This window comes from Artibeus jamaicensis, unplaced genomic scaffold (genome assembly GCF_021234435.1).
Source record: "Artibeus jamaicensis isolate MK-2021 breed Jamaican fruit bat unplaced genomic scaffold, CSHL_Jam_final contig_519, whole genome shotgun sequence".
Classification (NCBI taxonomy): domain Eukaryota; kingdom Metazoa; phylum Chordata; class Mammalia; order Chiroptera; family Phyllostomidae; genus Artibeus; species Artibeus jamaicensis.
This window is the reverse complement of record NW_026521871.1, coordinates 54,723,560-54,739,720: the sequence shown is the minus strand read 5'-3', so window position 1 is coordinate 54,739,720 and position 16,161 is coordinate 54,723,560. Positions and strand designations below refer to the sequence as shown.

The window sequence follows — 16,161 nt, the reverse complement described above, 5'->3', positions numbered from 1 at the left end:
AAGAGAAAAATGCGTATGTGTACATAAAAAGACAGAGCAACAGAGCAAAACACAACCATTATTAAGTTTTTAAAACATACTTTTGAAAAGACTAAATACACCCAAGTACTTGCACAGAGACGTGACAAATGCCCGCCCCTCCCTCACACTCCAAGAACTTATCACAGGACCCACGTACCAACCGTGTATTTGTAAACTCAGTGCCAGTGAACCACACTTCCACAGCTTCTCTTGCCTCTGCACCACACTAACCAGAATCCCGCACGTTGTCCCCTCTCCCCCACGCCAGCTTCAGACAGCTTATGGCACCTGCTCTAAGGCTGGCAGCCACAGATGCATTGTGGGGCTTGCTGGGTGCCCACAGGTGACCACTGCCATCAGGAACAATTCCTCATTCTGGAGAAGAATTAAACCCTGCCCTGAGCCAAGCTGTTGAAGGGCCGCATGATGTATTTTCTGACCTGGGTAATACAAAGGAAGTAAAACTGCTACAGAAAACACGGCCACTGAAATGGGCAGTGTACTCTAAAGTCGATGCAAATCCAAGCCAATTCTAGCAGCTTTTTTTTTTAAATTCAGGTTCTTATTTTGTTTTTGAGCTACCATTCACCACACAAAGCCAAACCCCAAGAAAGTAAAACAGTTTTGGAGCCTGGGAGTCCGATTGTACCAAACAAAGGTTTAACCTAAAGCAACTGTATTTAAGGCCAAGTCTCATGCGGAGAACAGCCAAGCTGACTGTGGAACCAGAGGGAGAGCCAAAACCAGCCCTGCTAAGGAGCTGTTCGAAAGTTCTGGAATGAGCGGCCACTTAGGCTCCTCCCCTACTTTCCTATCACAAACGAGATAAATCCCAGGTACATTAGACACACAAATGAAAACAGCAGAATTAAAAACTTTAAAAAATATAGTTGAATATCAGGACAAAGAAGGATTTCATTTTAAAAGACATCAAAAAATATAAAACATAAAAGAAAAAGTCCATTGGACTTCCAGGAAAATGGAGCAGATGTTCTTCCCTGGTTTCCCACTAACTACAATGACAATCTCTAGACATTCTACATAAAATAAACATAAACCTTGGCTAGTGTGGTTCAGGGGACTGAGTGCCAGCCCGTGAACCAAAAGGCCACCAGTGCGATTCTCAGTCAAGGCACGCGCCTGGGTTGCAGACCAGGTGCCCAGCTGGGAGCCGGGAGTGTACAAGAGGCAGCCCATTGATGTTTCTCTCTCTTTCTCCCTCCCTTCCCTCTCTCTGAAAATAAATAAGTAAAATCTTTTTTAAAAATCGCCTAAGACTTGGTCAAAAAAAGGCAGACCTGCCAGGGGCCCCAGGACTCAGGAAAGACCCTGGTGAACCACATGGGTTTTCTTTTTGCCTCATATCTTCCAGAAGTGGAGCTGAAGAAGGTGGCAACCCAGAAATGCCGACAGATAAAACCACAAAGGTCCCAACGAAGTCTGCTCTCTGTAGCCAAAGGACAGGAAGGGGCAGCCTAGCCAGACAGACAACATTTACACGGTAACAGCCCTGTTCTAGACAAACACCACAGAAAACAAGCGGGGCCCCACTCCCACCCACACCAGCAAAGTCCAAGTGTGGGACCTAGACTTCCACCCTCGTGAGGCTGTAACAAGGCGCCCCAGTACCCCCCCGAGGTAGTGTCAGAGAAGGCCAAGCAGAGACTTTCGTCCCCACCAGCCGGTAACAATGCGCTGCCCTTGCCCTCCTCTTCCAGCCCCTCAGTGTCAATGGAAACAACACGGGAACCCGTATTTCTATGCCCACCGGGCAGTAATAAGGAGCCTCTCTCCCCCCTGCTAGGAAGGTATCACAGGAGGATTCACGGAGGGTCGCAACTTTCACCATTGCTCAGTGGTAGTGATGCCCGGATGTCCACCGCTGCGCAGTGGTAACAGGGACTTCGCCCACCTTCAGGTGTCACTAAGGGCTGAGTGGGGACTCTGGACACCAACCTCCACTTCCCAATAATCAGGAAGCACCTCCCCTACCTCTCCCCTGCCAGAGAAGTACCAGAAAAAGCCAGCTAAAACAGAACCTAGAGTTTCAGAACAAAATACGATTTTCTTAAAAAATCATTCCAAGAACCAGGACGACTGCAAACTGAGTAACAAAAGGTGATCAGTAAATGGCTGCGCCAAGGCAACAAAGACAGGCAGAGAGTAAGAGGGTGGGAAAGACACCAGGCGAACACCAGAGGAAAGCAAGGGTGGCTGGATGTGTATTAACATGGGACGAGGCCGCCTTCGGAGCAAAGAAAACGATCAAAGGAGGCCACCACACAATGACGGAAGGGCCAGTCCGCCAAGAACAGTAATGATGTTAAATGCCTGTGCACCACACAACAGAGCTACAAAACGGGTAGAGCCAAAACTGAGGGAACCGAAAGAAGAAACTTAAGAATCCACAATTCTAACTAGAAACTTCAGTGCCACTCTCTCAGCAACTGACGAAATAACTACAAAGAAAATCAGCAAGGATACAAAAAAACCTCAAAAATACCATCAGTCATAAGCTCTACTAGACCTTTATAAAGCATTCCATCTGCAGTTAAAAACACACATGCTTTTCAAATGTTCGTGGAACACATGTCCAGATAGACCATATCTAAGGTCATGAAATAAACCTCAACGGAAAACGTTTTAATTCTCACCGAGGATACGTTTAATAGACTTGAGAGAGAGAAACATAGGATGTAAGAAACATTCATCAGTTGCTTCCTGCACACACCCTACCACGGATCGAATCTGCAACCCAGGTAAACGTGCCCTGACCAGCAGCTGAACCCACAACCTTTTGGTGCAGGGATGATGCTCCAACCAACCGAGCCACCAGCCAGGGCCAAACCTGGACAAATTTTAAGGAAATGAAATGAGCCCTGGCTGGTGTGGCTCAGTGGATTGAACACTGACTGGCCTGCAAACCAAAGCGTCACTAGATCGATTCCCAGCCAGGGCACATGCCTGGGTTGTGGGCTAAGTTCCCAGTAGGGGACGCACGAGAGGCAACCACACACTGATGTTTCTCTCCCTCCTTTCTCCCTCCCTTCTCCTCTGTCTAAAAATAAATAAAATCTTGAAGGAAATGAAATAATATTGAATGTGTTCTTCAACCACGAGGAAATCAAATCAAATATCAGTAACTAAAGGAAAACAGGAAACTCTCCAAATGCTTGAAAATTATACGACATACCTCTAAATAATCCTGGGGTCAGAGAGGAAGTCTCAAGAGATATAAAAAATTAAAATGAACCGAATTAAAAAAATACATTTGTTGACTAGTATTAAAATTCGTGGAACACAACAACTAAAGCAGCAGAGGTGTGTTTACAGCCCTGAATCCACTAGAAAAGAAGGAAGTCTCAACCCAATAATCTGTGCTCCTACCTCAAGAATCTAAAAAGCCAAACAACCCAAAGCAAGCAAAAGGAAAAAAATAATAAAGAGCAAAAATCAGTGAAATTGGCCTGGCTGGTATTGCTCAGTGGACTGAGCACCAGCCTGTGAACCAAAAGGTCACCAGTTTGAGTCCCAGTCAGGACACATGCCTGGGTGGTGGACCAAGTCCCCAGCTGGGGGCGGCGAGAGGCAACCAACTGATATGTCTCTTGCACATCGATATTTCTCTCCCTCTTTCTCTCTCCCTTTCTTGCTCTCTGAAAATAAATTTTTAAAATATATTTTTAAAAATCAATGAAACCAAAAACAAAAGTAGAGAAAAAGAAATACAAAATAAAACTGTTTCTTTGCAAAGATTAATAAAATTGACAAAGTGTCTAGTAAAACTGACAGAAGACACAAATTACCAGTATCAGGAATGAAACAGGGTATCTCCCTACAGATCCTGCAGACATCAAAAGGATAGTAATACATCAAGTAACTCACAGATAGATTTAACAAGTCAAATGAAAGAGACCAATTCCTTGAAAAGTACAAACTACCACAATTCACCTACTACAACACGGATAATTTCTATTATTAAGGAAACTGAATTTGTAATTTAAAAACTCCCACAAAAAGCCCTGGCTGGTGTGACTCAGTAGATTGAGCTCCTCCAGCCTTGGGACCGCAAGGTAACTGCTTGATTCCTGGTCAGGGCACTTGCCTGGGTTGCTGCCAGGTCCCCGGCTGGAGGAGCATGAGAGGCAACCAATCAATGTATCTCTTGCACATCAGTGTTTCTCTCCCTCTGTCTCCCTCCCTTCTCCATCTCTAAAAAATAAATAATCTTTCAAAACTCCCACAAAAAATAAATCTCCAGGCCCAGATGGCTTCACTAGTAAATTTTACCATACATTTAGAAAAAAATAACATGAATTCTATACAACCTTTTCCAGAAAGTATAGGAATATTTTCCTATTCATTTTATACAGCTATCATTACACTTATACCAAAACCAGGCGAAGGCTATACCAAAAAAAAGAAGAAAATAAAATACAGATCATTAAATCTCATGAACAAAGCCACAACAAAAGTTAACAAAAATTTTTAACAAAATATTATCAAATTGAATTTAGCAATATATAAAAGGAATTATACACCCTAACCAAGTGGTATATATTCCAGGGATACAAGACCAATTTGGTATTTGAAAATCAATGAATGTAACTAAGGAACAAAAATCACATGATCATAACAACTGATACAGAAAAAGTACCTGACAAAATTCAACACCCATTCATGATGGACACTCTCAAAAAAACAGGAACAGAAAACGTCTTCAACTTGATAAAGAGCATCTACAAAAAACATATCCCTAACATTGTACTTAAGGTCAGATTGAATGCTTTCTCCTTAAGATCAGAAACAAGGCAAAGACGTCCGCTCTCATCACTTTTATTTGACATAGTGCTACATGTTCTAGCCAGTGTAGGAAGGCAAGGAAATGGGGGTGGGGGGAGCATATACATTGAAAAGGAAAAAATGTTTTAAAAATCCAGAAATACACTTATACAAGAATGCCCAAGTGACTTTTATTTCAATAGTATTTTTTAATATTTTAAATATATATTTAATTGACTATGCTGTTACAGTTGTCCCATTTTTCTCTCCCCTTTATTTCCGTCCACCCTGTACCCTACCGTCAGCAGTCCCCCACCTCAGCTCTTGTCCATGGGTCATACGTGTAAGTTCTTTGGCTTCTCCAGTTCCCATACTATTCTAACCTCCCCCTGTCGATTTTGTACCTACCATTTATGCTTCTTATTCCCTGAACCTTTTCCCCTACTCTCCCCTTCCCCCTCCCTGCTGAAAACCCTCCATGTGATCTCCATTTCTGCGATTCTGTTCCTGTTCTAGTTGTTTGCTTAGTTCGTTTTGGTTTTTTTAGGTTTGGTTGTTGATAATTGTGAGTTTGCTGTCATTTTACCGTTCGTATTTTTTAATCTTCTTTTTCTAAGTCCCTTTACCATTTCACATAATAAGGGCTTGGTGATAATGAACTCCTTTAACTTGACTTCATCTGGGAAGCACTTTATTTTAAATGATAGCTTTGCTAAGACAGAGTAATCTTGGAGAGATGACTTTTTACAAAGGTGCACAAGCAATCCAATGGGGCTGGGGGGGAGTAGGTTTTTCCACAAATGGTGCAATCCAGATGTCATTCAGTGGAAGGATGGTTGAACAAACTGCGGACATGCGTACCACGAAATGTAACTACTGACACACTTGGTAACTTGGATGTGTGCCACCCTCAAGGGAATTACGATGAGTGAAAAGTGCTCATCCCAAAAGGGTGCATTCTGTACTATATGATTTAATTTTTATAACATTCTTGAAGTGAAAAAAATTATAGAAATAGAAAACAAATGAGTAGTTCACAGGGGCTAAAGAGAGGGTCAGGGCAAAAAGGAAGTAGGTGAGGCTTCAACAGGGTAATGTAAGCGATCCTCAAGGTGATGAAAATGTTCTGTATTTTGACTGTATCAATGTCAATATCCTGGCTGATACTGTATCAATACCATACTTTTATAAGATGTTACCATGGGGGCAAACTGGATAAAGGGTACACAGGGTATTATTTTTAACAACTGCATGAGAATCCACAATGACCTCAAACATTTTTTTCTAAATCTTAAAAAAAAAAAAAAAGCTCTGGCTGGTGTGGCTGAGTGGATTGAGTGTCGGCCTGCGAACCTAAAGGTCGCCGGTTTGATTTCTGGTCAGGGCACATGCCTGGGTGGCCCACCAAGTTCCTGGTTAGGGGTATGCAAGAGGCAAGCAATCAATGTTTCTCTCACATATTGATGTTTCTTTCCCTCTATTTCTCTCTCCCTTGCCCTCTCTCTAAAAATAAATAAATAAATATAATCTTTAAAAAACAATAAAAAATAAGTATTTCTAGACCTTCTGGTTTGCGCTGTCTTACTGTAACTTCAGCGCTGCCCTCACTGTTGCACAGCGCTTCCCCCAGCGGCCCGTTCTTTCCCACTCGCCTCGGAATGGCTCAGCCCACACCCCACAAGACTGGCTGGAAGGGTGGTAAACTGTGGAAGGGCGGGGACGTATCTGTCGAAATCGCTGATGGATGACAGTGCCAGACACACACCTCATCGATGAGCGGGGAGGACACCGGACTTTCTTTCTTTTAGCTTCTGCCTATGTCTCCACACTTCAGTTCACTTACTTTTCTCCTTATTAGATACACTGGGTCTTCACTCTTTAAGTGATTCTGCATTTTAAAATTCTCAGCTAATGTGAAAACAGCAACAGCACGAGACACGCCCTGTCACCAGAGCAGAAGCTCAGCCGCTATCTGTGGACACATGACGACGCCGGGCATCTGTTTCATGACTAAGAGCTCTGCATTTAGCAAGCAGACGCTGTCCCAGGCACCACTCCAACTGCTATGTGTTGGTTTTCCATGCTCTGGGGAGAAAAAGATCTTTATGCAACTTGGCAAAAAGCAGCCCTGTGTCTTTCTGATGCTGGCTTTTTATAAGCAAGGGTCACGTCTCCCCTTGGGGGGAATTTGGCAGGCTGCACCCACACTCCCTGATGAGGACGCTCCCTGGGAGGTTTTTACGCCCAATCATACACTCGGTCACTCAGAGCAGGAGGCACTGCAGAGATCCTCCTCGCCATTTTTCAGGGACCAAGGCCCAAAGAGGGGTGACATTCAACACAGTCACGCAGAACCTGTGGGCAGAACATGGTGAGAGAAGGGGCTCAGGAATCAGGGAAAGACAATGGCCAGAGTCAAGTGGTCTGACACAGCCACGCGTTTTGACACTGCACACGCACACGCACACTTACACTGTACCCTCTGCAACACCAGGAAGTGCTGGGGCAGCCCAGGAATGTGTCTCAGCTGCACTCACCACTGACCGCCTGGCAGAAGCTGCCGAGGCTCTCGTTCTGGGAACTGGGTGGAGGGAATGAGTGCCAGGACCCAGTGCAGTGCCCACCACTAAGTCTGAACTCAGCGCTGCCCTGGCTTCCGGTGAAGTCCAACGCTGTGAAGAGGGACCTTCCCAGAGCCTTGAAGTACCTGGCTCTCTGCACGCAGAGCCATGGCATATGGTGTGAAAATGGCATAGCTGCCAGGAAGCAATCCCATCCCTTAGTCCGAGGCGGTCCACCCTGCGGACAGAGAAACCTTAAAAGCATTGGAGCCTACAAAGTGCGGGCACATCACAGCCCTTTGGGTCACTGCCATCGTTAAGAAGACACTCAGGCCACCCCTCTCCCTCTTCTCTTGGGAATAACCTGCACTCTTACCACTAAGAGCCACCGGCGCCAGGGAGGAGAGCCCACAGTGCCCCAGATGTCCACCCTACGCCTCTCTGGCCAGGCGTTCCTTCAGCACCTAACAGTACCAATGAGGCCGCACCACCACAGCAGGCTGGCCTGAGCACCTCCACCGGGCTCCTGGGGTACTTTTCAACGATGAAAGAACAGTCTGGGTTCCGAGAGGCGCCCAGGGAGCCCAGACCCTGAGCGCACTTCGGGGAAGTACCCTCTCCCAGAGGGAGGAACCACAGCTAGCGGTGGGTGGAGCCCTGCCCATGCCTCCTTTCTCCAACACCCCAACTCTGCAGGACAGGCAGACTAAACCATCCCGTGTCCAGCAGTGCCTGAAAGGTGACGCCCTTTGTAACCCAAAACACAAAGCTCTGTCCTGGAGATAGGTGTATTTATACTTTACTAGATCAGTCGGCAAGGGCACAATATAGAATCAGAAACATTGTATGTGACAGGTGAGGACCCCGTGCATCTGAGGCAGGCAGAGTTCAGCAGGACGGAAGCCTTCTGCCACCAACACTAATCCCCATCTACGTGTAACGGAAGCATGTGCCTTGCGGAGGGACAGAGGTATGCCCATGAGAAGACCCACTTGGCCCAGACTGCCAACTAGAAGGCAAGTCCCCTGGAAGCCCAGCCCCAGGAGGGAGGCACTCTGCTGCGTTTGGGCTGCCTCCCCAGAGCTAGTGGGCGCCCCGTTCCCAGAGGAGGCTCAGCCAGCGCTTTCCATCCAACACACGCAGGGAGCAAACGCAGACGTGGCATCGGCTCCATTCGGGGTAAAGTCCCTGCTTCCTCACATGCAGACAACTCACAGGGAACGGGACTTTGAGATATCTTCACCGAACCCCTGGAAGGCCAGCTCCCTCCTTGTTTTTACCTTCTAAGAATGAAGGAACAGTGAGATTCAACCCATTATTAATCACGCAAAGTGAGGCAGAGGCAGAGCCAGCTCACCCCACCACTCCCCAGAACCCCTAACTCTTCCAAAGCTGTTATGCAAAAATAAACCGGCAAACTGCTATCCTTTGCCACAGTAATGAAAACATTTAAAGAAAATAGAAAAGTCAAAAGCAAAAACTTCACTGAAACTACCACTTCAGGTTCCATCGAGCAAAACAAAGCATTAGCCAGCCGAACATTAATACAAAAATTCTGGTGGGTTAACCAATTTACGGCGCTCAGTCTGCCAGTCAACAGGATGCACTCACGCAGTGGAAAACAACAGTGTGACGTCACTGTTTACTTGGGCTCCACAGGCTGAAAAGACAGGCAGGTTCCTCTGCTTTGAGTTCAAAGCAGGCCTTTTTCACTCCCTGGCGGCAGAGGAGGAAGGTGTGGGGCCAAGTCACAAGTGGGGAAGATTCGAGGAGTCACCCCAACTCACTCGCAGCTCAGGAGGCAGGTGAGGTTCCCCGGCAGGAGGCGAGCTCCTGCCCAGCCTGTGCGCTGGGGGAACACCAAGAAGTGTGGGGACCCCACCAAAGGAGTCGGGGTCACAGATATAGCAAGAGATTCAAAAGTCAAAATATGTGGGAGAAAACAGTGACCGCCTGTGGGAAGCAGGCGCTACACAGCAGTCTGTCAAACAGAAAGTCACTCTGAACCTTTCCTCCGTTGGAAACCTCGCCAGCTCTCTGCCACCACAGACACCAAAAGCAGAGGTCCAGGAAGGGCAGTGGTTTCTGCTGCTGGTGGTTTGTTTTTTCAACAAAGGCAGGAAGGAAGCAAAGGTTTAATACCTGAGTGCAAACTCACTCAGGTGCAACCCTTCTTAGAGGAAGGGAAGAAAGACAAGGCCCAAACCCAGGACTGAATGGCCAACTCCACTGGACCGTGGGTTTTAACCTGGGTAGATTTTTAACATCTTACGTGATAAACCTCACAGAAAAACAGTTCCTTCTACACGCCACTGACCTCCACACATGCTGCTAGTTAAACATTACTCATACTGAACACTTAAAAATGGTTAAGATGTTAAATTTTATGTCACGTGCTTTTTTTAACCACAATTTTAACATTTAAAAAAATATTTACTTATCTTTAGAGGGGAAGGGAAGGAGAGAGGGAGAGAAACATCAATGTACGGTTGCCTCTCGTGTGTCCCCCACTGGGAACTGGCCTGCAACCCAGGCATGTGCCCTGACTGGGAATCGAACCACGGTTGTTTGGTTTGCAGGCCCGCACTCAATCCCCTGAGCTACACCAGCCAGGGCTAAACATTTTTTATAGTTAAGATGGTAAATTTTATATTACATGCATTTTATCACAATTATAAATAAATAAATGTGTTTTTAAAAAAACATTACTCACCCTGACCTGTGTGGTACAATTGGAGAGCTGTCCCATAGCTGAAAGGTCACAGGTTTGATTCCTGGTTAGGGCACATGCCTAGGTTGTGGGTTGGATCCCTGCTCTGAGAACAAATGGGAGGCAACCTGTGGACACTTCTCTCTCCCATTGAGGTTTCTCTTCCTCTCTCTCTAAAAGCGATGAGGAGATGTCCTCAGGTGAGCATTTAAAAAAAAACCTCACTCAGAGTCACACCAATTAATTAGATTTCAGAAAAAAACACCTACGAGGCTTAGGACCAGTCTTTTTTTTTTTAGGACCAGTCTTTTAATCACTGATGCCCAGGCAGGGCACTGAGGACAGAAAAGGGCAAACTGAGACCAAAGACAAGGCCGAGGTCTGGCCGTCCATCGGACTGGGGCGGCACGACTGGGAGGGGTGTAGAGGGGAAGGAGTGAGTGTCAGAAGTGGGCGCCAGACTCCGAGGAACCCAAGTGGGAATGAACTACCACATCCGCGTACCCTGTATGGCATCCAAGAACCCGATCAAAGCAAATTACAACGATCTCGAGACAGCCCAACACTAATCAACACTCCACTGCACATTTACCGACTCCCTACACCGTGACAGGTGTGAAACTTCATCCGCGACGCACGAGGTCTTCCCATACTTCATACAAAAACATTCCATTAAGATTTACACACATGACTAAACCACAAAATGCGAGAGGTGACAAACTGAGTAATTATGTATTATAAACAGGCTTTTTCCACACAGGTGCTTACAGATAACTAAGTTGCCTGGTCTCTGGATAGCTGGGGAGGTAACTTAAACTCCTGGGCTACCCAGCCACCTGCCCACCTCAGTACAAAGGCAGAGTGGGACAACCCAACACGACACCACGAGGGCAGGGTGGTCGCTGTCTGCCCCGGTCTGGGAGGTACGTGAGGGTAGCGGAGGGGACGGGGCCCACTTGGGCAGCACCCCCTCTGCTTCCCCCTCCCCCCGTAGATGATTTGTACCAAGCAGGCACTCGGCAGCCATCAGTACAGGGAAAGCAAGGATTTCCACCAAAATCCCAGAAATTATCCACCCAGCTCAAAAGCAATAATCACCTGATTTCACAATCTGAAGTTAAAAGCTAAGTTTTCTGATATATTTTCCATCGTGCTACAAAACAGTAAAAGTAGATGCAGTCGCTCAAAACAAATATGCTAGTCTGACTTCAACGAATTAAGCTGAGAGAAAGTGTGCTGACTGCTGGCCCTCCTGACCTAGCTGGCTAATCAGACTCCAAAACAGGGAGTGAGATGAACTGTAGGAGGGGCCACAGCCACAAGCTCCTGCTCAGGTGCCCCAACTGCAGTCCTGGGCCCTGCGAGCAGCCTCACAGCACAGGTCTCGGGAGCCAAACGGGGGTGTCTGGCCCCTGGTGGCGTTGACTTCTTGCACCTTCACTGTAGGGTGCCACTGTACTGAGTGTTTTTCTAGGCAAATACTTCAACCTTCAGTGTTTAAAGTTGTGACCTGATTTTAGCCACCTACTTGTCTTGGGCCACATTCTTAAGGTTCAACCATCAAAAACATTTCAACCATGCCAGAAAGTTAAAGATCAACAAACCTCGTTTTAAAAAGGACAAGACAAAACTAGCATCCCACTCTTTCTACTCAGACTTTTGCAAGCAGAATTCCTACCCTCCCACACAGGGCTCTAATTGGCCCTTCTACCTACCTCAGCCCTGCCACAACTATACACAGTCTGAAAAATCACCAACTTCCCTGGCAGGATTTAGGGCTGTGCTTCCAAAGGCTGGGGCAAACAGCCAGAGAACGGCCCTGCAGACTTCTGGAAGTCTGCTCCGCAAAGCTAGGGCCACTGTACGGCCAGGCAATAAAGCAGTGCACGAGGGTCACTGCTGAGCAGGACTGACACACCTGCCGTGCCTGGCCTCTGGCGGCCCGGAGCAGCAACTAAGAGCGCTGGCTCCCAGGGAACTGGTGAAGGCAAAGCTCCTGGGCTGGACCCTGCCAAGCCCGCATTTATGGCCTTTCCCAGCAGAGGATGCTGGGCCGCTCCCCAAGGACCACGGCTCAGATGTAGGGAATTGTGTACAGTTCAGGCACCTCTGCACCAAGGAAGGCAGAGAAAATCCACCACATTTAGGCACTTTCCTCCTCCTCAAAGCTGCAGGAGCTCCCCAGCCACCCGCCCTCTGCCACATGAATTCACACCAGGGTCAATACAACTGAAGAAACCCTGGAAGTCACCCTTGTCCTTCCCTCCCACTGCCTCTACCTCCTCGTTCCGTAGGCTCCGATCATTCCCTTAGCACGAGGGGGAAAGTAGGCTTCCACTCAGTAGTAATTATTTAGAAATTAATTCCTGCATTTTAGAGTCCAAGGATTAAACATTAAAAGCAAAGAGATAAGGGAAGACAAATGCAAAAGATCTTTCATCTTAACAAAAGGGTACAGCTATCATTTACTTGTTTCCAGGTACTGGGGAGAGAGAAGCAGCTACGAAGTACTTTTCCAGTGGCAGCTGGAATCTGAACTCCCAAGCCAGGCCACTTTCAGACACAGACGGACTCCCACGGCCCAGATGGACAGACCCCACGGGCCCACCACTGAACTCTTCAGATGCTCTATCTTATTTCCCACGAATCTCCCACTGGCTTCTAACGAGAGCACGTAAGCGCCCTGCCCTCTACAGTCTCTGTCTGTGCTGCGAAGTAACTACTCAAAGGACCTCTTTTGAAAATAAGAAATTTATCTGATGTCTTTTCACTACAGAAAATTACCCAATAAACCTCAAAAGTTCTGTGGACTTAAGAACAGACCTAGTCAGGAGTCAGGAACCTGCACTTCGCTTCGGGTCCACCTCACACAGGGACAGAGACGACCCTGGAGGGCGTTACGGCAGTGCGGCCCCCTGTCACACTGGCCCCCCCAGAACCGGGGAGAGCTGCTGCCCGACCTCTGCGGACTTCCTTGGTCAGTCCAAGGAAAAGGGCAGAGGTCCAGACAAAAGAGATGGCTCCAGTCAACTAGACGGAGCTGTGATTCTGGCTTCTCGGACTAAGCTGCCCTTTAGAGTTTGACTGAGGAAGGATTTGGCCTCTGTGCCTACACTTGTCCCTCCACCTAGCTATCCCGTGACAAGATGTCTGTGTGGGGAAGTGGGACCTGTGGCGGTAAGAGCACCAGGGCAGCGACCAACAGGGACTGATGAGAGTGGCCGCCACACCCTTACCAAGCTGTTCATCCTAAAACAACAAGACAGGGTGGGCTGGAAACATTTCTTACTTGGTTGAAAAAAAATGGTCAAGAAACCCAGTCCACCTCAGTCCCTCCCTGCAGACCCCACTGTAGGGACCCTCCCGGGATCTGGCTGACTATTCCAACCCAAGCAGGTGCCGCACCCATCAACCTGCCTCAGGACTGAAGAAGGAGCAAAGAGGGAGCCGGAGACCCCTCGGAGACACTTCTCACCCCAGGGAGGGAGAGCCCTCCAGTCCTCTGCCAGCCCCAGACAATTACCAGGTATATTCAGCAAATGATCAGAGAAAAATCCAGACTTCTCTGGGACAGAGAATATATAGCCAGTTCACCAGGTGCCAGTAGCATTTCTCTGAAGAGCTGGAGGATGTTTTTTAATCAAGCTCTCTTTAATCTGCCTCTCTTTGTAAACGCATAATCCACAGGCACCTCAAAAAGTCACTCGCACTCTACTTACAGAAGAGCTGAGAGGCAGGAAGCCACCGGGCACAGCCTCGACACCAGAGTTTCCATCTCTCGCACCGCAAGGTTTAGTGCAGCTGCAAACCTGAGCAGCAGCTTCTGGGACGGGTGGCTCTGGAAACAATTCTAAGCTAATTCTAATATGGCGAAGTGACAGTTTGCACATCGGGTTTTCGAACTACCTGCAACGCATCCAGAGATCTCAGCTACCTTCTGCTTTTAGCAGACTAACCACCAAGTACAATATTAAATCCGACACTGACCGTGGGCCGAGGAAGTGACAAGGCCTTCTCCTCCGCAGGTTTCTGAGACTTGGCAAGCACCTCGTACAGGACAGTGTGCACCTGTCTGGCCCTGGGTACTCCCCCAGGGCTCGTGTCCTGCCGGGAGACCCAGCAACACCAACTGCAGCACCTGGGCACCAAGGCCTCTCAACGGTTGGTGCGCGGCCCTTGGTATGTGCCTGACACAGCGGGCTTTAAGGGAATCATTTCCAAAACCTCCTGGAGGAGGGTGAACTTGTCCTAATGCCGTGCGCCCCTCAACAGGAAAGCAGTGGTCCTGACCAACAGAACCTGGGCTGTGGCTGTCCTCGGGGTATGGGGCAGGCGAGAGGTCAGCGACTATCAGAGGTCCCAGAGAGCAGAGCGACAGCAGGTGCAACGGAGCAATGAAAAGGGTTTTCACCAACAGGAGTTTTTAAAAAAACCACCATATTTTTTAAAAAATATTTTATAAGTCTAAGTCTATTCCCAGAAACTCTGTCTGCTGGGCAAATATGATAAAATAACACCAGCTACAACAACGATCAGCAGCATAAACACAGGTAACAGGGACAAATGGCAAATTAAATGATACTTGCTGTTTGTTTCATTCTTTGGAGGAAAGACTCTGGGTAAATATCACAGGAACACCTACTATTTGCTTCGGCAACAATTGCTTTTCTTTTTTTCATGAGCACCTGGCTCTAACAAAAAAACACATAATGGAAATATATTTCCTTGATGATTTTTATTCAACAAATCTGACCACCTACTCAGTATCAGATACTGCCCTATCTTCCCCCAACTGTTTTTTTTAAGATTCTATTTATTTCTTTTTAGAGAGAAGGGAGGGAAGAGAGAGAGGGAGTGAAACATCAGTGTCTGGTTGCTTCTGGAATGCCCCCTAGTGAGGACCTGGCCCACAACCCAGGCATGTGCCTTGACTGGGAATCAAACCGGTGACCCTTTGCTTCACAGGCCAGTGCTCAATCCACTGAGCCACACCAGCCAGGGCCCCTCAACTGTTCTTTCATTCCAGCTCCATTCCATTTGTGCTAATATGATATATCATCACTTGTTCCACTTCTAACAGAAGTCAAGAACTGGACACTCATGAAAACCCTTTATTCAACTGCAACATGATTAACTAACTAAAATCAAAATGCTATCTATTTTAAAACACTTTCGATAACTAAAAATATGTGTCGTGCACCCATATCTTGGTTTCTAAGTGCCACTTCAACTAAAAAGGAACCAAGGCTCCTTGTGAAAAGGGTTGATGCCAGGCTGGGGAAAGGAGCCAGGGCTGTCTGTTGCACTGAAGTCAGGAAGTGCTCAGTGACGGGAACAGGTCAAAAGAACACAAGAACCAACCAGCCTGAAGGAGCTTACACCTGGGACAAGTGGGGTATCAAAATGCGTAATGACAAGAGTGAGCTGTACCACTCTGAACGAGTTGTCAATATAAACTAATATGAACCACTGAGCACATGAGGAATGGAGAAATGAGGAAATTCGTCTTCGAGTAAGATGACAACTAACAGAGAAGAGAGAAGTAACGATGGTCTTAGAAGCATCGCCGGATGCTGAAAGTAAGGGTCCAAGTCTGAGGAGAAACCGAGTATCTCCATAGCTTCACAGTGTCCCCGCCCACAAACTGTTTTCAAACAAAGGGAAAGCAGCAACCACAGAGTGGAGAAGGCTGCCAGGCAGCTGCGCCCCTAGGCGACCGTCAGAACAGACCAGGACCTTGTGCCTGCCCACACGGCGCCATCCAAGGGGCTACCAGGCATCTGAGGAAACCTGAGTGCGGACTAGAGACCAGACAGCATGCCCATGTCCCTCGTCCTCACACTGGCAGACGTACTGTGGTTACTTAGAGAACGCCCTTCTTCTTAGGAAATACATGGTTAAGGACTCGGCAGTAAAGGGGGACAATGTGTCTCAATTACTCAGATGGCTGCAGGGGGTTGGAAAGTTATGTATGGAAAAGGGAATGACAAAAGCAAACATGGCACAATGTGACAAATGGAGACTCAAGGTGAGACAGTATTTCACAGTTCCTCTTAGTATTTCTTGTAATTACTCTGGAAATTTGAA

At 47.3% G+C, this 16,161-nt stretch overlaps 1 protein-coding gene across 4 annotated transcripts in view; it reads right to left on the bottom strand.

Annotated features, from left to right (window-relative positions):
- DAG1 (dystroglycan 1) overlaps positions 1–16,161 on the bottom strand; it is a 51,448-nt gene that overhangs the window by 16,848 nt on the left and 18,439 nt on the right. Inside the window, exon 1 of one of the 4 annotated variants that reach the window (XM_037128668.2) lies at positions 13,794–13,884. The exons of the other annotated variants lie outside the window; for them this stretch is intronic. The gene's annotated coding sequence lies outside the window, so the exon portion shown is untranslated. Of the gene's footprint in view, positions 1–13,793; positions 13,885–16,161 lie in introns of those variants that run through there. 4 annotated transcript variants of the gene reach the window in all.